This window comes from Athene noctua, chromosome 4 (genome assembly GCF_965140245.1).
Source record: "Athene noctua chromosome 4, bAthNoc1.hap1.1, whole genome shotgun sequence".
NCBI lineage: Eukaryota > Metazoa > Chordata > Aves > Strigiformes > Strigidae > Athene > Athene noctua.
In genome coordinates, this window is record NC_134040.1 from 39,472,258 (window position 1) to 39,494,456 (window position 22,199).

Below are 22,199 nucleotides of genomic sequence, written 5' to 3' on the forward strand. Positions count from 1 at the left end.
TAATGTGTTGAATAACCCGTCTCCCAGAGAGTGATAATGGGAGAACCTAGAATGGGAGGACAAGTTGTATGAAGAGCTTCCTGACAAGGAACAGAACAGCTGATGTTAACTCATCATTCCTTGGCTTTTCCTTGGCTAAAAATAAATAAATAAATAATGTTTGACTCGATGATATTAAAGGTCTTTTCCAACCTAAATGATTCTATGATTTTTATCTGCCCTTAAGCTATATTAAAGAGGGCACATACATAATACAGAGTTATTATATATGGGAAGAAAAGACAGAGGAATATAAAAAGTTCCTAAAATATAGGTGAATGCAGAACAATAAATAATGGAGTTTCAATCATACAGTAAACATTGTGGGTCTCAAGTGAGCAAGGAGCCTGTAATATTTTTGAGATCTGCCTCTGCAGACTTTTTGTAGACATGCTTTTTGCAATTCCTCATTGTATTAGCAGCATTAGCACATTAGCATTATCATGCCTATGTGCATCTTGGCCTAAAGCACTATGTAGGACATTCATATCACTAAATATATCCCTCTGAGTGACAGCACACCTTTCTTGAGCTTTCTCCCTCTATGAAAAGGTTATGTGTCCAACCTTGCTGATCTCATCTGCATGAAAAATACAAGATTTATAGTAAGAGAAGTTTATACAGTAGGGTTAAGGTCAACTTCAAGTTATAGAGTTGAAAGCAAAAGGTTACGAATAAAATGAACATCATTAGTATCATGCTTGTTAGTTTTACAGCTGGACTCTAGTTGCTTAATCTGCATCCCAACCTAACCTAAACAAAGCCTGGAAGGCCTGTCTGCCTAGTTCTGCATGGTCTGTTATGGTCTGGGTTTACAGTAGCTCTAGAGAAACTATACGAGTTCCTTGTTGTCAGGTTTTTTTTTTTTTTTTTTTTTTTTTTTTTTTCTGTGGTTCTATCTTAGGCTTTCAAAATCTATGACTTAATTTTCATATACAGCAACCCTGCTACAGTCTTCCCAGTTGTAGATACCTTTTTCAGGCTCCTTTTTGTCTTTTGCAACAACTGATGTAGTTTTAATTACTAAAATTTCCCATATCCTTGGATTTGAAGGATAGGGTTGTAAAAATAACGTCATTGTTCTCTAAAGGGGCTTAGCTGTTCAGATGCTATTATGCCTCTCTTCACCCATACTGATGTTCATATGTGTGAGGCACCTTTGCAAGGGCCCTGATGACTGCTGCTCTGCTACTCTCCCTGTAGCCTGGAATATCCATTTCACACTCTACAGACTTAAGTGGCAGCTGCTATTTTACTCATTATGCAGAAAGCGCACTTATTCCATTACTTCAAAAACTATGGTGTGTTACCAGCTGTCAATGGAGAATGGTAGTGATGTACCTATTAGCAAGTTGTCTTGCTTGGACCTGACTGTAGGAGCAGCTCATTTCCTCTTCACATCTTACAGAGGGTTCTTCACCATGTGCTCATCTCTGAGCTCTTGAATTTTGTTTGCTACTACTGAATTTTATTAAGTAGAAATCATTAAAATTAAGATAACTATTCAAGTCACTCTTCATCAAAAGGGTATTAGCACAATAAACCTTATAACTAATTGGCCACTGGAGAACATTAGTGTGTGAAATTGTTGCTTAAAAAATAGTATTTTCTTTGTTCAAAAGCAGACACAGCAGTTTAAGGTAAGTGCAAATTTTGCATGGTCTGTGACCAATTATGTTGAATATAATGGATAAACTAAAAGAAAATTTTCTCAAATTATAAGTTATAACATTAAAAAAGCATAAAAAGACAGATGCAGAAAGAGAAAATGAAATTAAATTGTATGGATTCCAGCTGGCTGTTATAACACTTGCTAATAGGTGTGGAAAAGTTTCTTAAGTTGAATTGGAATATATTTTTTTATAAATAGAAGCATAAGGATATTATGTAACAAATCATCTAAATGTATAGCTCCAATATGAATAAATATAGTTTTAATGTTTAGAAAACATTCTATACTCAATTTTTGGCATTTCACTGCTCATAGTTTTGATTTTAACTTTCTATGAACTTTTGTACTTGGAAATCTATCACGACACTATTATTTTAATTGGATTTCATTTGCTTTATTAATAAAGGTTAAATTCTAAGGTAGTATTTCAATTAAAAAGTGTCCCAACAGTAAAAGCAGTATCACAATGATAGATTTATCAGAACTCATTACAATTTCTGGTTTCTTGGTATTTCAGTTGGCAGTAGAGAAAAGATTATTTCTGTAGGCATCACTTAGTTGTGTACCTTTATATACATGGCTTAACTCCTTTATAGAGTAAAAGGTAGCTACTCTAAAAGATTATACTTCCTTTTATGATAGGAGAACTGATATCACTTAGTAACTATATAGCCTTTCATTTAAAAAATGATTCAGGGAACCTCTCTAAACCTTTCAAAATATTTTAAAAAAATCATGACAATCTTACTGCTCTTAAAGTATTCTTGAAGTTATAGATGGACATAAGGTAGTAAGAATGGGAACTGCACAAAACGGCAGGCAAGATGTTCTTTATTATTTCAAAGCATCTTTTGTTTTCTGACATTGCAGTAATCATGCTTGCAAAGTAATTGCACCATTACAGGAGTAAATTACCTATTAATTTCCAATACTTGATACCATATTAGCTAAGTAACCTCACAGTGCATCATACAATTTCCCTCAAAATTATGTTGTGATAGAGAGATAATTATATCCCTTTTAAGAACAGAGAACGAAGAACCAATTTTATGCCTGGAACCAGTTTCTCTCTGGCAAGACTTTGGATCTAGATCTGCCTGTTCATATCACAGAGTACACCAAAATACAACCCCCTATTTGAAATTTGCTTGTGTGAAAACCAAGCTGCGGAAGACAGATAATGTGCACATGAATGAGGGCCTAGAAAGACTTTGAAAAGCAGCTACAATGCATCTATCAGCCTGTTCTTGCATCATGGACTTAGCAGAGAAGATAAGGCCTACACTGGTGATGTATGTATATAAAGCACATACATACCCTAAGATCCAAAGCTGAGGTCTTGAAAACCTCTACCTTCTTCAGTGAACCTTTCTTAGACAAAACTCATTGCCCCAATTTTTTGTTTGGTTTTTTTTTCTGTGTCTAGAGTCCTTAGCCTAAAGGTCAGGCCTAACCCCAGCAAGGAAATTTCTTGCACTGAAGCCCTCAAAACCTATAGGTATGCTCAGATCACTGCTTGTGTTCAGATGTAAGGTTAGACTCTTTAGACGGAGGATGAGTGTTGTGATGTTCCCTTTTAAGCAGTAACATGTGTCTAAAGTACTAGAATTAAGGCAAGAGTATTTTCCTTGTGAATAAATTGCTATATACTAGGAACTTGAATAATTTGTGTGTATTTGTATCTCATTTAGCAGGTATCTTCCAAACCACTGCATTCACCAGCTGGAATGTGTCCTCAGTTACAAGACACTGTTTGTTAGTAGGGCTCATCTCTCACAAACAGCTCAACTTTTTCTTTTTTACTTTTTAAGAAAATGACAATAAGATTTGTTTTGCTATTGATAAATGGTGAAGAAAATGGAGGTGGATATTTCTACTTGAGTACAAGGATGTTCCTAAGTGGCTATTGGTAGTGCATAAAGTTGAAAGGTACTTTGATCCTTTTGTCTTTGCTTTTTGTGAAAGCATAACAGTTAAAATAGTTTTGTGCATTGTTTCTGTTCTAAGGGAACAGTCATTTTCCAGGACGAGTAGTATCAAAAATTATGTTACTGTCTTTTGCTCAATCCAGATTAATATAATGTGACAAAGGACCACAGCATCCTAAATTGTGGTATCTTGGTGAGACAGCAGAACTGTCACTCCTTAAATAGCAAGGCTGTAGTGTTCTGTACATACTTTTCAGCAGCATTTCAGACATTTTGATGAGCATGTTGTCATCGTCGCTAGCTAGCGATGGCTTGTGCCTTTGTCTATCTGATAGGTACAGAAATAAAATAGAATTTGACTGCAGCAAAAATAGGAGCAGAACTTCTTGGACTTCAAACTAAGTTTTGATTCCTGTCAGAACCAGTGAATGGCAAAAGAACATATGAGCAAAAATATACTTCCTCAATGTATCTTTAGGATCTTAAATATCTTTATCATGTTTTCTACAGCAAAAATTATTATTTCAGACTGGAGTTGTTTTTCTTTCCCATGCCTATATTTAATGCAGGAATACTTTTGAAGCCTGTTTTGGCTGTACTTCAAAGAAGGTGGCAGCATTGCCTAGAAGAAAGTAAAGAAATCTGAGAATTCAGAACTTTTATACATAATCATGTTTCTACCAGTGACTCATCGGGTACTTGAGTGAACAACTGACTTCGGTATGCACCCAGTCAAGTAGTCAGGCAGTCTATAAGATTAGACTGAGCTCTTAGCCTCAATTCATCTTTTCTTTTTATTTTTGTTTTCTTTTCTTCAGTTTTTGAGTGAAAAATTGCTTCACTGCAGTGCCAATGGAATTAATTAATAGTCTATAATTTGTCAAGGACAGTTGGCTTGGGACTGCAAGAAAAGCAGTTTTCAAAACTTCTACCTTCACCTAAAGGTAAAACTTTGATGAGAAATCTAGTCTCCCATTGCCTTTTAATCTCAATATAGAAAGAGGCTTGTGATCACTTCTGGGATACCACTTGCTTCTACTATGGAATAGTATAATTGAATTGGTAAAACATCTTTAGAAACAACTGTAAGATTAAGAAAGACTCACAGAGCAACACTATGTTAAGTGTTGCAGAAGATAATACACTCAGTATTAAACTGAAAAGGTAGAAAACCACATGAAACACATAAGATAAAATGCACAGAGATGAAAGACACATTAAGATTGCAGATCTCATGCAACAATATGAAATTTTTTTCAGCATATATATATCTATCATATGTGAAATAGTGAAATAACATTATTTCATCTTCTCTTCTGAATTTTTCAATATGAGATTGAAAAACCACAATGAAAGCATGTAAAATTAAACAGGGATATATTTATAAAAACTTGTTAGTTCAAAGGCTTACATTTAAAACAACAATAACCAGATTTCATATTTTGGGTATTCGGTACAAAACACATTAAAATGGTATGATTTCTTTGTTTTGTACTGGTTTATAATGCTGCTTTTAAGAAATCTCTGTTTGAGAGATTAAAATATTCAGTTGTGAAAAAATTAGCCAGAATCTGAGAAATTTAACTTAGTATTCCCAGGAAGTTAGTGATTAGCAGAAAGAAATTCAGTCAATTCAGTCAAGATTGGCAAGATTAACATAGAGAGACTTTATTGCATCTTTCACCAATTGTCAACAATTTATGTCAGATTTGCTTCCTTTTTGATGTTACAGAATATTTTGGATCCGTTTGTATGTTTATGTCTAATTTAATTGTACAGTATAAATGCCAATCACTTGTGTAGGTTGTCCAATGTACAAAAATTGATGTACCTAGTGTATGAACAAAGGTTTTCCAGGGAAAATTCTGCTGCACTTGGTTACATCTCATGGTTGTTTGTTCGGTATGTTCTTTATTCCTGCACTACCTGAATAAGTGAGTATTTTTATTAAAGTTTCAGACCAGTTTAGGTGAAATTCAGATGGCCAAATTACAAAAAGGTACAGGCTGCTCAGGATTGCTCTTCATTGCACTGTGATGACATCACAAAAAATATTTCTGTTCATGGAGTCAGAAACTTTCATTTGCTTTGAGGTCTCCTAGTGTGACTGGCAAATCACAGCTGAAGGCATTCTTTGAGCTTTGTTCTCTAATTATTATAATCTACTCGTGAATTCCTTGTCCTCTTCTTGCTAGTAATAGTACAAAGCTATGCTGAAGGTCAACAGACAGTGCCAAGATAAGTTTGGAATTGATTTTGATAAGTGTTACTTTTGCAATATATCCCTCGTACTTATATTCCTCTCTAAAACTCTACTGTGGGACCAGTTACAGTGATAAAAATCTCTCTCAAGCATATTGTATGATTATCTTGCATTTTCTATTGACTTTGCTGAGAGCTTATTATTTGCCCTTGCTTAAAATTGCAGTTCTCAGTCAAGCAGAGATTTCTTTGTTGAATTTTGTTCATGTGATGCTTCTCATAGTGTCTGTGTTTATTTCTTTTATTTCATGCAAGAATTCAGATTTTCTTTCAGCTGCTTCTTTGTAATTTTGATATGACCTTCAAAGAGGACATACACAGGTAAGGCAGCTTTTACCAAGTGGCTGTTGTTGAAAGCTTGCTGAATAGAGATTGTTGTGAAACAATTTTCCTTTGTAAAATCTGATAACAGTATAACTCCAGAATTACAGTATATTAATCACCAGAAACATTTATATTCAGGATGTCTTCTGTGTATATTGTCATATATATGTCAGGGTTGTTAAAATATAATAACTGATTTATTTAAAAATGCTAAAAATATGCTTTTTTTTTTTTTTCTCCCCAAATAGAGTAATTTTCTAATATATATAAAGTCTTGTGAAAAGTAAAGGGGTTTGGGGATATTTGAGGAGAAGACTTACCTTTTATAGTACATTTTATCTTATCACCGATCAAAAAACCCCACCTAACCCCACCCAATTCCAGGTAACTTGTGACAGATATGTTTTACTGGAATTTTTGATAAGGTACAGGATTCTTAATCTTAAAGAAGTAGAGTTTTGTGGCAAAATAGTGAAATGGGATATAAATTCAAGTTTGTTCTATATTCTGTAGCTTTTTTCTTTAAACTAGAAATTCCTAGAAGAGCTAATTTCTGTTGTGTTTATGTATTTCAGACACGGAATGTTTGCATATGTAAGCATTTAAGGAAAAGCTGGCATAATGTTTGCATGTTAGACATGACAAGCTCTTTTCATTTATGGCATGAATGTATAAAAATCAGTTTTTAAAAATCAAAAGCATATTTTATTATCTATGTGTGCTGTTGTTATCCACTAGCTGCTGTTGGAAAAAAAGTTTATAGTTGAACTATTTCCTTTCTGTATATAATTCAAGCATTTCAGAAGTGGGCAATTGAAGTAGGGGCAAAGAAAAAGTTTACTCAGCTGGAGTATCCTAGCAACTGAGAAGTATCAGGATTTTAGGCTGACAGAAGAAAAAGTCATACTGGTTGAGACACCCATTATAGATTTTGAATGTATTGTCAATATATTCTCCATCTGTTTGGGGTTTTTTTGTTTGTTTGGTTGTGGTTTTTTTCTTCTTTTTTTTTTTTTTTTCCTATTGGTTAACTTGTTGCAAAGAGATCCTTATTTTCAATGAAATATGTGTTAAAGAGATAGTTATTGGTGTGGAAAAATGTTTATTCACTTATGAATGGATATCTTTCCTCATTCTAAAATTATACTTTCTTCTAAAGTTTGCTCTTAAGCAAATGGACTTACTGAGAACATAAATCATCTAGTCATGACAACAGATATTTGTGTGTAGCCTGAACTTTTCTTCATGACCAGATAACTGGTCATGAAGACTTTAACAGAGAAGAAGGATGAATCACAATTTTAGAATTACTTGAAATGGCTTAAAACAGCCATCAGTAAGAATAGTAAACGTATTTAAAATTCAGAGATGTTGAATGACTACATTTGTTTGTACATTTTACACATCAGTCTGCTTCCTTTTGGGCTTCATTGAATATTTTTGAAGAAATTATTGGCTTCCCTATGAAATCAGTGCAAAGCTTCTTATTGATCTAGATGGTCGTTGGATTATGTTGGAGGTTGTTTTTATATTTTCATGGCTTTGTGAAGGCAGATTAAAAAAACCCTGTTGGTCCTCAGCCATTCCAATTCACAGGTATGGTCTAGATTTTAGGGTGTGGGTCAGGGGAAATATTTCTGTTACACTCAATAGCCACCAGGTCTTGGGGTTTCTTGTTCATTAGCTATCTGATTTTTTTTTATTTCTCCAGATAAGACAAAAGAGTTTTAAAATAAAAAGATGGTTCAGACAATCAGTTTTTTTCAGTCAGCTTCAAAGAGTAATGTTTTCTTCTACTCTTTTTTTTTTTTCACATATAATAATAGAATGTTTAAAATTAAGTTACATCAATCTTAGAAAGATCCATCAAAGCCTACTAACCATAAAAGTAATCAACAGTCCAAATATTTTCAGTGCCTATAGGCAATTATTGTAAATATTTGTATAGAACAGAAAAATAGTTATTGCAACCTTTTTTATCTTTACACCAACCACCTTAGCTTACAGTTTGTGAAACAAAATATATACATCATTATCTCAATGTTTTTAAAATTATTTTAGGGATAATCCATATATAGCATTGAACACAATTTTTGTATGATCCAAACTCATATAAAGATACCTTGAAGCAAAGAATATTTTCATAGCACATTACATAATAGACTAGGTGTGAAATTAGTTTTATGGTGAATGGACACCTTGAAGGTTGTTAGCCTTTTATTATGTACAGCTTCTCTTATATAGCTACATTAGTATTTTTTCATAGATAATAAAGTACACTTCAATGAATTAATTATTCTTGAAGTACATAGAGAAGTTCCTAAATATCTCCTCAACTATTTTCACACAGTTATATTCATAATAATTTAGAATTTTGCATAATCTATTTTGTTTACAAATATTAAAATGTCAAGAAAACTATGAAAATTTGTTAAAGTTTTACATTTGTGTCAGTTCTATGGTTAGAATTTATCAATATCTCTCTGGTATATCATTTTATGTATATCATCCCTAAAAAGGGATTAGAAAGAGTTTTATAACATTGTTCTAATGTTAATAGAGTTTTTTTAATGTTGTTATGGGACCTCACCACTGCTGCTGCAAAGCTTTTGAATATCCAAGCTTCTCAATCCCAAGGGAAATGATTTTGCTATCTGTGTTGTTCTGTAAATCTGAATTTCAGTTGTAGGCACACATAAGAAGCCACTCGTGTACTAAGTTGTTTAAACTGGGCATTCATGTATAAGGTAGTTTCAGAGAAAATTATTTAATCTGAATATCCTGATCACATAAAATGGAAAAGCTCAAAACAAGCAGAACATTTCTCTCCAGACAAAGACCAAATTTGCTAATTGATGAGATTGCTTTTACTGGAAAATGTCTGTTTACTAGGACAGAACAATTTCCTGTAAATATACTAATTTTGATCTAATTTTCTTAGCTCTAGCAGTGTAAGCCCATAACAACTTCAATAATTCAGTAATTAGAAATGAATCAGTTATGTAGGAGATGCAAGTTTTTTTTTTTTTCTTCTCCACCTGATTCACTTGTAGGTTTTAAACTGTAGCTCATCCTGGCATCTTCTGCCACTTTTTTGTGCACTTCTCCCACTTCTGATGTTACACCAACAGTACTGCTATCTGGTTACAGGTTGAACCCTGTAACGCTATGGATTCAGACTGCTTATGTATATAAGCTATATGTTTGTGTGTGGATACATGTATTTTCCTAATGTAGATGTCTGAGTGACTAGAGCATCAGTTGTATTGACAGAAGGACGCCTCAGAGAGTGAGGTGGGTTAGCAAGGTGAGTGATGCTGCAGTTGGCAGAGGAGCTGGAAGCAAGCTAGTCCTTCCAGTCTCAGTATTTTTAAGCATCGGAATGTTTTGTGATGGCACCTGAAATGGTTTGATACTGCTCTAACGGGAACACTTAAAATCTCAAATTCAACAGCTAGACAATCATTTCTCATTGATTTCTTTTATGCATTTTAGCTCCTTGACCTAGATTTATATCCAATTTCCAAGTGATGTCAATGCAATTTCAGTCTGAAGAGTATGCAGAGAATATGCACTCAGCATTTTAGAATTTTTCAGTATGGATTGGTAGCTAGGCATTAAGTTTGCCTTAGCAGTTGCAAAATAGGTCATAGATAATAACTATAAACCATAACCATTTCTATTTAGGCCATGTAATATCCTATTAAGGTACTGGTTGAATGGTTTCATGACATGTCTAATCTTTAATTGAAATATTTATTGTTAATTTGGGGGCATCTCTTGCTATAAGATGTTTCATATTCTTTCTGTAATTTCCCTATACTGACATAAATCTGATTATAGGAAAGTCCTGCAGAAAGTCCTCTGGGGAAGACTGAAACAGTCAAAAGCAGCACACTTCTCTACCTTGAGAAAAATTGCAAAAGGCAGTGCTGTCCAGAAAGCAGGAGTAGTTTGGGCTTGTAGTCAGTCAGTGCATACCTTTTGACAGTCTTTGCCTTAAGGGCTACTGTTGAGGCTCCAGTGGAAATTAAAACTGACCCAGACCAGTGGAACTCTGAAGAAAAGAAAGACAGATTTGTCTTTTCCGTCTTGAGAGTGATTTGGAGTTGAGCTGCATTTGCACTTTGCTGTACAAACTGCATGAAAATTCACCCCACAGTTGTAAACGTCTCAATTCAAACACCTAAGAAATTATCTGAATTGAATTTCTCATTTATAAAGGGACTTTCATAGTGTCTAAGGCACCCCAGTAAACTGGATGCATGCAAAAATTATATTCCATATTAGCCTTTTATGTTTTTTTACAAGAGCTGTTTTACCATTCTATATGGGGGAAAAAAACAAAACCAAAACCAAACCAGCAAAACAAACCAAACCAACATAGCTTTTCTAGGGATTTTGGCTTTTGTCTCTGTAGGAATGTCTGTATGTGACAAAGGATAATAAAAAAATCACAGACCTAAATACCTACTTCTAAAATAAGTCAATATAGGCTATCTTAATAGAAGAAAAGTGGAAGAAAAAAATCTGTTTTGGCTAGTGCATTTGTAGGGACCATAGAATATACTATGTAAAGAGATGTGTTCATATAATTAAAAAGGTCTGATGGCGTGGGGAGAAGGGATAGAGGAGATTATTTTAATCAGTTGTGTACCTGTAGGACCTGAAGATGCCTTTTGAAGCCTGAAAAGCTCTAGACAGAAACTTAAGAGGGAAAAAAAGAGAAATATCTCATTTCAAGCTTTATTCAGAGAAGAAATAAAACAAAACGTCTGCAGAGACATGAAAGTTATTTATGAAATATCTTTCAGAAGAGTAATTAATTTCGTAAGTAGCCTAGGAGATGTGGTAAACGTGTAACAGAAAGTCTTGTTACATTGATCCTTCTGAGCAGCTGCAAAACTGTAGTGGAATTACAGGTTGTGTTCCAAAGATGGTGAAAGCTGGGGAGAGAAATTGGTACGGTTGCTTTAAAGGGACTGGATAACCACTCTGCTTTTTTTCTGATCATTCAGACTGGAGATGCTAGTGATCCTGTTGCAGCCTAACTGTAAATCAGCATTGCTTACATAGAAGAGAGCAATTTTCCAGGGTATCTGCAAGATTTTCTAACTATAAATCTGGAGACAAGGACATGTCATGATTTCTCTGGTGTAGGTTTCTATTGACCTGAATTTCCTGCAGTCTCGTTAATTCAGGTCGTAACATCGTTCTTCTTGTTTCCATCTCCACAGCAGATAAGAGCATCTGGAGACGCATGCAGTCTAGTCTCTTTCTAGCATTTTAAGAACCTAATTCCTAATAAGGAAACTTTAATAAGAACCCAGTTCTAATAAGGAAATCTGATTCTCTAGTTTTATATTATAATGTTGCTACATAAACGTTTTAAGGGCAAGACTGATGTCTTTGTTGTTTGAAAAGAATAATCATTGAAAAAACCCATAAAGAATGAAAATGTAATGAGCTCATTTAAGGGAGGGATAGTAAATTTTGTTTTAAATAACAGGAAAACAACTAAATCAAACAAGTGGTGACAGAATTTAAAGTGTCATATCACAAAACCAAAGAAGTAAAAATTAAGAAAAGGAGTATTAATAGTAATCAGGGGCAAAATTAAACTAGAAAGATATATACATAATTCAATTCTGTAAAAAAAATTTTCAGTAGAGGGGAAGGTTCATAAATTTTCTTAGACAATTTATAGTATCTCATTTTAAACTTCTGGTATGCTTAGAAAAAATAGAACAACAAATTCTTTCATTTCTTTAGTAGTGTCTGATTCTGGGATGTCCTCTGCATAGAAACTCATGTAGATGTAATCTTCCTATATGACTCTGCATATGTACAGTTGCATGCTGAGGACTGAAAATCCTGTATTTCATTATTCTGGTAGGAACTTTGCATGTACGAAAAGATGTTATTTGCAAAAATATGTAACTTAGACTACCAATTCCATGACAAGTAAGCCTCCTCCAACCTCTTGCTGTAAATATATTGCACAAGCATTATTTGAGTCCCAGCTAGATGTAAGTGCACATGTAGTATAAACTATTTATGTGTCAGTATAAAATAAATGATGGCTGCTATGGGTTGGGCGTTCTGTTAACTAAGATAAAACAGAGGGAAACTATATTTCTACAGTTACTGCAAAGTTCTTCACCCTCTACTTATTTTTAAACTAATTTATGCTAACCTAATCTTGAATTACAAAGCTCAAAGGATTCATGTGTGCCATGAGACTATTGACCATATATTTGTTATCAGTGGCACAGTTTCCACTTCAATGTAAGCTATACCAGCCCATTAGTGGAAAGACTTACTTTCTCTCCACACAAAGATGAAGTAAGTATGCATCATTGTGTACAGTTAACATCTTGCTTCTGAAAGATGGAATTACAAAAAATAGTAATAGTCCACACTGAGTGACAGTATTAAAAAGGAAAATCAGTATATTCATAACCAGTTTTATTTAGTAATTTGTGGTATGTATATTACATATGTTGGACTTTAATAAAAAAAGTTTTGTGTTTTGATTGGGGTTTATTTTAAATGGAAAGCTCATAAAGCAGTGACAGGAGACTGGGTTTGATGATATTCCATTTCTATTCCCAAGTTTGCCACTGGTTACAGGATGATTTTAAAATATAAGGTGTGAATTTATAAACTTCCACTATAAAGAAAAAAACCATGCTTTATACATTTTCAGGAAATACATTAATCTCTAAAGTATTTTTTGAGTTAGATACCCACATACTGCGTTCATTTCTTTGAACTCATCCACTGCAGTGAGTTTAAAACTAGATTATAAATCATTAACTTTCACATCAAGCAGTCAATGCTTAGGATTTCCGAGCATTAGGGAAGATTCTTACTAGCCTAAGGATGTCATTTAAGGCAACTGTTAGAAGGCAGAGAACTGTACTGTGGGGAAGAGATTGATAAAAACTTAAATAACAGACCCAAGCATCACTGCAGAATTCAACTTTTAACCATTTAGTGAAAGAGTTATAGATGCTTCCAATTGTTTATCTTAGTGATAGAAAGTTTCAGTGCATGATTCATTGTACTTTAAGTTGCTTTATATAATGTCTCTTTTACAGCAAATATGGGGGTTTGCCCTGAAAAAGGCCAGGTACAGGAGATAATTAGACTGATGATTTAATTTTCCCTAGGAGAACGTTCATTTCATTTAGCTTTGAATATGTGTTATTCAATTCAAAATTACTGCAGTTTTTAGAAGGAGAAAGTTTAATAAATACAAAATCTAATAATTGTATTTCTGTGTGTTATGAATCAAGAAATCCTCAGGGAGAGTGCTATCTCTAACAGAAGTGATAATAAAATAAACAAAAAATAAAATAGCTTATATTAAAACCCCATAATTAATTATATCCAACTCTTTTTCATACCAAGATTGCAAATTTTTGTTCGTATTTTGTATATTAATTATTTTACATAGTAAACTGAAAACTATGTTTTACTCAGAACCTTGTAGGACACTTAGAATGCCAGTCCGAAAGGATGTGAGGCTGATAGAAAACCCTGGCAATTTAATGTAAACTGTAGGCAGGGTGTACTTAGGTGTAGAGGTCTACAGCCCAGCCTTTTCTAATGTTCACTGTAATATCCTATAATTGGAGATTCAACTGATCTGAATTACTGTGCGGCAACATAACCTACCAGTAAGTGAATCTTGTGCTCCTGCCCTCTCTACTTGATAAACAGAGGGGCAACTACAAAGCCTTGCTCATTAATTTAAGTGAAGTATCACTCTCAGCATTGCTGTTCCTGGTTTAACCAAGCAGTTAGCTTTTGCACAATCACTCCTTATTAGGCTCTATACAGACTACTATTGTGAAGAAATATAGGGTGCTTTCTGGGCTACTTTTGTTCTTTCTTTGGTGTCATTTGGGCACAAAAGGGTTATTCAGACTGAAACTACGTTTGTCCTTTGTTTATGAAGAAGTCAGAATCTAAATTAGTAACTTCTAGTAATACTGAACAACACGTACTGTGAGACAGTGAATCCAGTCATGGGAGACTCAAGATTTCAATAAAAATGCAACACAGAATTCTCAATAGTGCATCAGGTTTAAGGGAGAGTAGAGAACTGTGTGCTGTAGTAGAGGAAGTAATAATGATTAAGGCAACTGTTCTGCTAATAAATAATAAATCAACAACAGATTTCACTGCTAATAATACTATTAAAGAGAAAAAAAAAAAAAAGATGCTAGCTCTCTGTAAAGTAAGGATTTTGCACAATGTGAACAATCTAACACACCTCTCAAGACTTTGCTCATGTTGATCAAAGAGAATTTTATGATCAAAGGTGATTTTTAGAGATGTAAAGAAGCAGTAAGAAAATAACCTTTATTGAGTGACCACAAACTCAATATGTAATTCATGACCTCTGACAGCATAAAATCCTATATCATGGACAAAAAAAATAAAAAAAATAAAAATCTATGTACTGCATACTAAAGGGAAAAAACCCCTTTGTCTTATAGGGAGAAAAGGGAAGGGACAGCCTTGGGAGAGGTCTGTAAGAAAATGTATATGAAGTAACTGACAGAAGCTACAGAAAAAAAGAAGAGGGGTTGAGGGTTTTGGTTGTTTTTTTTCCACAATTAATGACTCTTCAGTGTTAGATGAGGCTGTATAAGATGATCTGGTAAAAGCTCCACTTCTCATTATCATAAGTTCTCAGAAACATACAAGAGAAAATAGAATTTTAGACAAATCTTCAAATAAAGAAAAATTAACTGGCTTATCACTTTCACAGGTTCAAAGTTTGGCTAAGGATTCTTGGTGCAGGGCTCTGAGTACAGTACACTCTTCAAGGTGTGTAATACAAAAAGCTCAAAATGACCAAAATAATTTCAAACAATATGTTTTAGGATGTAATTTTTCACTTATTCTAAAATGAATCACTACCGAACAAATGAAATAAATAATCTCAAATAACCTACTGGTAAAACACACCTGCACACAAAAAGTCATGGACCAGCTAATGTGTCCATCTCTTATATAAGCTAGTACTGGTAACCAGGTACAGATTGCATTTATTTCTGTGATCCAGATATAATTATGAACACAGCTGACTAGATTTAAATCTGTACATATTAAAAAAAGCTGTCAACCCATGAGCTGATACCCTTAATAATGCACTGCTGAATTCCCCAATTGCTTTCTGGTATTTGTTACTTTTGCCGTAGGGTTATTCACAAACATCATGTTATTGTCAGAGGGCTCTGACCCTGCTGTTTTTTGTTCCTACACACGCTCTGCTTCTGAAGATATCTCCTCACACCTGGCCTCTTGGGAGGTGGCAGGTGATTGTTTGAAGGTACAAAGAGACACACTCACTCCTCCTGCAGCCCTTCCCCTGATCCTGTAATAGAACTAAATAAATAAACAAAATCCCTGCTCTCCTTCCCGTTGAAGCCATTTATTTAGTATTTATTACATGGCAAATAATATTCCATCACAGTTTTATCAGGGCTTTTCACATAATTTATTTTTCTTAACAAGTTATTGATGACATAACTCCAAGTCAGAACCAGTATGAATCAAGACAGCCATTTCCTTGACATACATACAGGCAGAACCTTTAGATATCCACATCCTTGTGTAGATTTAACTAACTTACATTTACAAACTCACTCTGTGGAACATCATCTTAGTGTAAGAAATACTTCTCTGTTAATTATCCCTAAGTAAATTTTGAGGAGACTTGATCCTGTTAAAAAAATTCAAAAGAACTCATGAATTTAGAGTGGCTGCTCTCTGTAAATAAATATATATATATATATATAATTTAATATTTTATTTTCAAGGCTATTGTAATTAGTACAAAAATAATGTTTAAGAAAATGTGTTGGCTATCTTGACAGAAGGATTTTAGGGATTTCAGTGTTTTAATGATTTAGTATCTTACCAGCTTAAAAGGTCAACATCACAAATTATCTAGTTAAGAAACAATGTATATTCTGATTTGTGGAAGGTCATTGAGTGACAAAACTTCCACTGCAGCTTCATGATTGAATAAATTACAGGGAGAGGTTTGGATCATGAAAAGAAAAGAATTCTTACACCACTAGCAGTGTGTGGAAACACATGCTGCCCATTTCCTGAGCAGGTAATATGAGCGAAGGGAACAGGTGAGAGACTTCAGTCATTAGCAGTGCCTGGCTGACAAGCTGAACACCTGTGATGTATTATGAGCTCAGATCTTACCTCTTTTCACTTAGATAAAAAATGTATATATTTAAAATCTGAAATTAGAAGTCAATATTTTTACATTTCTTTAAGAAAAGGTATGTTCTTTTCTTCTCTTTTTTATGTTTTTATCTATGTGTACATAAGTTTTTAGTAGTCTATAAAAAATAAATAACAAATTGTTAATGAAATAGATGGTAGTTATGTATGTTAAATAATGTTATTCCAAAGCAGTTATTCTGAACTGTTTTAAAATCATCTCTATATTATAAAGAAATCGGAGATTAAGTATGAGGTGCAATAATTTAAAGTAAAATTACCTGATTATATAAACAGAGTCAATTTCCATATTTGTCCCTCAATCTATTTAAACTTTTCTCATTACATATACTGAGTAAAAATAAGTGAATAAATAATCCTGGAAGAAGAAACGGTAACTCAGAACTCTCCAGCACCATGTGAGTGCTCTAATCACCCTACTGGAGAGTTGTACCCATCATTGTACTCACTCTCTTTCCAGCCTAATATATTTTTCATTCTTTTTTCCATTTTGGCACAACTTCAGTAAGAGGGTGAAGAATGCCTCTGTACTTCTGTGGAGTCCTAGGGTGGAAAATGCCTAAGGTTAAGTAAAGCTCAAAGCTAAGTTTACCTAAGGCTCAAAGGTGACAGGAAAGACATTAGAGGCATTAGATCTTGGACATTTAACCACTGGAATATCTTGTTGCTTTTAAGATCCTGTACAAAAATTGACCAGTGGCAGGTAACACCGCAGGCTTCATTGCAAGATAAAGCAGCTGCACTTTCATTTTGTGAAGAACTTTGACCAATTTGTGTGTTGAGCATGCTCTGGAGATAGCCTACTCTACTGGCCAGGAGAATCTGTGTTCTGGATCTCAGTCTGCAGAGCCTAGGCCTTCTATGTGTTCATCAGAATATTTTAGTTCAGGCTGGGCAACAGTGAGTTGCTGAAACACCGAATAGTTACTAACTAGGTGTTGTTCAAGTTCTGTGATTAGCTTCTTAAGGTTTGAGTCTTTCTGTTTCTATCTAGACCAGGGTTATCCTTTCCAGAAACAGTCTATAACTTGTGGGATGCTGAATATGAGTCCTGCTTTGGACTCTAGTTCATCTTTTTTTTACTTAAAGTACAAGCAAGCAACAGCATCAGTAGCAAGTCATCGACTCTCTTTCAACAGTCTGTTATATCCTAATGTACAGAGAAACACCTTTGAGCAAGAAGAAACTCTTCACACTGCCAGTCATGAGTCTCAGCTGAGAGCACCAGGTCCCAAATGAATCTGGCACCTGCCTATGTGAAATTTTTTTCCCTGTTTCCCTGTCAACCTCTTTGATTCTCAGTGGAGCAGTACTGAAAAATGCTCAAACAGCATATATTGGTCTTACGTGAAATGTGTCAAAGCTCGTATTCTGCTTGGAAGCATTGCTCTTAATTGTCGCTTCTCAGCCCAAGCCAATACTTTGTTATATAAGTACCTCCAATTTTACAAAGTACCTCCAATTCAGATTCCAAGTGAAACAGGTTAGCTTGAGCTAGAACTCAAAAAGAAGTAGAAAAGACTCCTGACAGCTGGCATGACTCACAGTGAGGATGAGGCAACTCATAGAGTTTTTCTTCTTGCTTACAGACCATAAAGACCTGAGCTATAAGCTTCTTGGCTCCACTTCTAAGTGAATGCCTTAATCTCTGGTGACATTACTGAGAAAGAAAAATGTGAGCAGTTGAAAGACTGACATGGAAGAACCATGCACATCAGGAATGTAACTAACGACCTTCCTTGCAAAATGCATTTGCTGAATGCCCTTCTGTCCTATACATGTTAACAGGATATCGGTCCAAGAGTTCTGTTGATTGTCAGTTTTTCTTTAATATTTTGATTTTGTAAGCTTCAGGACTCTGTGTGCAAATGCCTCGTTTTTTTATCGTGTGCTGGAATAATTGAGTAAGTTTACAGGGTTTGCTTCATGGAGCTCTAAAGAACAATTTTTTTGTTGTGGTTGTTTCACTTCTACTATTTACATCTTAGGTTTTAGGATAGCATAAAAGATCTGATTTCACTACTGAATTTGATTCTGAGTCTACTGAAAAAGGAACTGGGACTGTAGCAGATTCTTGAAAGACCATGGTAAATGCACATGAAAATAGGATAGTTTAAAGAAAAAAAAAAAGCCTGCAAATTGATCAGTGATAAGTATCTAATAGGAGCTGAAATAGAAAGGCTCAGCTGAGGAATCTAATTAAAAAGAAACTGGTGGTTTGTTCTCTCTCCTACTTCTTCAGTTTTTGTCCTCTTCACCCCTCTACTAAATTTCATTTTAAAGATGTGAATGATGCAAGTTTGTAGTAGGTCTGGTTTTGCTTATATCTATACTGAAATATATCTCATTGTATCAACTCCTTGCATTCTAGCCATGACTGTGTTTATAAAACCATCTGTCAAGCTGAATATTTGTATGTATCCAAATCCTCTAAAGATTTACAGACTGGGATTCAGACTTATTATTTTTATTCCAGAAGAATAAAATTTTAAGTATATGGTTGTAAATGAAAAGCAATGACTTTAATTAAACTTAAGGATTAGAAAGAGGGCTGAAGGTATTAAACAAATTTGAATGTATTACTGAAATGTCTGCTTGAATTTGGCTCAGTCCATGAGTTTGTTCTCAGAAATATTTTCATACTGTAACTGGCAATAGAAGATTCAGAATAGCAATAGTAATAGAGAAGCTGTATATGAAAAAACAATATGAAAAGACTCAGCAGCCATTAGCCAATATGGTAGTTCAGAAGAGAAAGTCTACCTGCTTAAAATTAAAGATATGCAACTGTGACAGTGCTGGGAAGAACACATTTCCATTGAGCTCAAGGCTTAATATTAACATGCAAAGAAGCTGAAGGATGTCTTTTCAATGCATAAGGATTTATGAAGTAGATGGAAATGACTCACAAAGGGTCAAATCTTGCAAATGCTTCAGCTCAATAAATTTACAGGGAGATTGAAATTACTCAAGGGTGTATTAGAGTACTGAGGCTACTGAGTGGGTGGGCAAAGGACAGACACAATTACAGTGGTTGTGGAAGTTTACCTCCCCACTGCCCCCAAATTGACTATAATTTTATTTTGATTCTGAGAAAGGAGTTTTTTTTCCTGTTCCTTTTCCTGTTTCTTTTTCTATTCCCCTGTAAAATGGAATAGCTAAAAATGTTTTGGCCATTAAAAAAAAAAAAAAAAAGGAGGGGGAAAAAAGAGAGACTTCTAAAAAGAAATATATATGTCTTATAGGATGATCTCACAACTCTGAGACAAACCTGGGCCCCCTGGATCAGTAGTGATTAGGTACTATTATTTTAGTCTGACTTTACATGTTGGTTTGTTTACAGATATTGCCTTATCAACACTCCCAGAAAATTCCTCTATTTTTGTTGAGATGATTGTGGATGTAACTAAACAGCCTTTTAAGAGTTGCTCAGATGTTTGGTTTATATCAGTTTAAAACATACAACTTAGTGTACATATATGTTCCTTCCTGTTTGATTCAGCAGGGCATTAAGCATGAAATTAACATGGAAATATACCCATGAAATTTGAAGTGAAGAAATAGCAAGATGCTTTTTCACCTCCCTGAGTTTACCAAGAGGATATGAAAACAGAATCCTTTCTCCTCTTAATGTTTAGAGGTTGCCCTTCTATACAGAAAAATCTCCTAATATTCCTAAAATATTCTGACGATTTTGGATTTCTCCTTTTAGTCAGTCTTCATTATTTCGAGGGGGAGAAAGTAAGGGAGAATAAAGGGCATCACTTGTGGCATTAGAGCTAAGCAACTTAATCTTCTAGTGACCAGCATTTGACCAAATCTTTCCTTCTTTCTGTGAAAACTTTATTTTAGCTTGTTTATGTATACTTGCATTTTATCATCAAGACAGTTTTTACAATCATGTGTTCAAGATCTTTCTTGTAGTTATATTATTTGTGCAACATTTTAGAATAAATGTTCATTTATATTTGCAAAAGGATGCTACTGTAAAAAAAAATTATAATTTTGTGTAGTTTATAAGACACACCAGTACACTGTATATTTGCTACTAGATTTGCCTTCTGCTGTTGTAATGATTGAGTCATAAAGTAGCAACACAAAACCATTAGACTCCACCTGTTATCAAGAAAACTCCAAAATTAAGTGTTTTCAAACATTCAATAAACTGTTAATATTATAATAGTTAAAACATTGAGGAGATACTTTTTTTTTCCTTCATTTAGTTTCTTAAGAGAGGTTTTAAGCTGTACATATCCCAATAGCCAGGATAAAACAACTCTAAGCCATATAACTCTACAAAAAGAGATTATAAGGGAGGTAAAAAACAAGAAGAAAAACAGATTAGAAACTGTACGAAGTATAATTTACTGTACTTAGATACAAATAGCTGCAGTAGCATTCAAATTGATTACTGGTCACCTGAAAATATTTTAGAAGTACCAAAAAAATTCAGTTGTATTCACAAATCAAAATTATTAATTCATTAATTTGGATTGAACTAAATGGATCCTGTCCATTCCCAAATGCTTTCTAGGATTTTTTAAATTAACTATTTTTTTTCTTCAATACATGCCATGATAGAGAAGAGAATATGAATTAATGATTTGTAAAGTAAAGAATAATGATACTAATTAAAAAAAATAATTGAAAATGTTAGTTGAAATGTGCAAAATTGAATGTGTTTAATTGCTCCAAAAGATAAAGTGTTCCCTAATAAATGTTTAACTTTTCTTACTTTCCTCATATTTCCATCCCTCAGGAAGGGAATGGGAAGGAAAACCAAAAAAAAAAAAAAATTATTAATTTGTGAGCTGAAAAGACAGTGTCATTAATGTATCCTTATTTTTTCACCTTTTAAACATTTATTAAGGAGTATAGGTAAGAGACAGTGATATAATTATTAAGACCTTACTTATCAATGATTGCTGAATAGATCTCTTTTTATCTGTTATAAAACAATAATTCATTAGATAATGTTTGCATACCTCTATCCACTGTAGGTAAGAGTCAACAAGTTTTATATATATACATGTATATATAAAAATACAACAGGCAGTGGAAAAGAGTGAGAAGATACCACAAAACCTAAAAGTAAAACGAAATATTCAAAAATTTACCGAGGGAGGGATGTTTATGAAGGATATGAGGAGATATTTTCCTGTCAGTGAGGATCTGAAAGGCAATTTGGACAAACTCCTGAGTCGTGCTTCAACAGTGATAATGAAAATAACATTTGTTAAAGTATTTTGAACAAATACTAATTCCATTCTACAAGAGATTAAAGTATTTGAATTATTCAGTCTGTTACTCATCAATAACTAGTTCAGCCTGAACAGGAATCCCTCAGGTTATTTTCAAGACAGTGGCAGAAGCAATGCTTGCACAAGTGATACAAAGAATCATTTGTTACAGGGAGACACAATGAAGTCCAATGATACATTGCACCTAAAATTCTATTTTAGCACAGTTTAAAGGGTAAGATTTCAAGCAATTGATTAGAAATCAAGGCATATGATTTTCAAAATAGATTCCCAATTGTATTAACTTTTTGATCTGAAGATTCTAGTTCACTTGCCTTTTAAAACCCTCTCGATAGGGGCCTGCCTCATATACATAAAAGGAATTTCTCTGGTTGTTACAAATTTGTAGGTTAGAATGTTTATGTTCACATTATGGGAGAGTTAATAATTGTT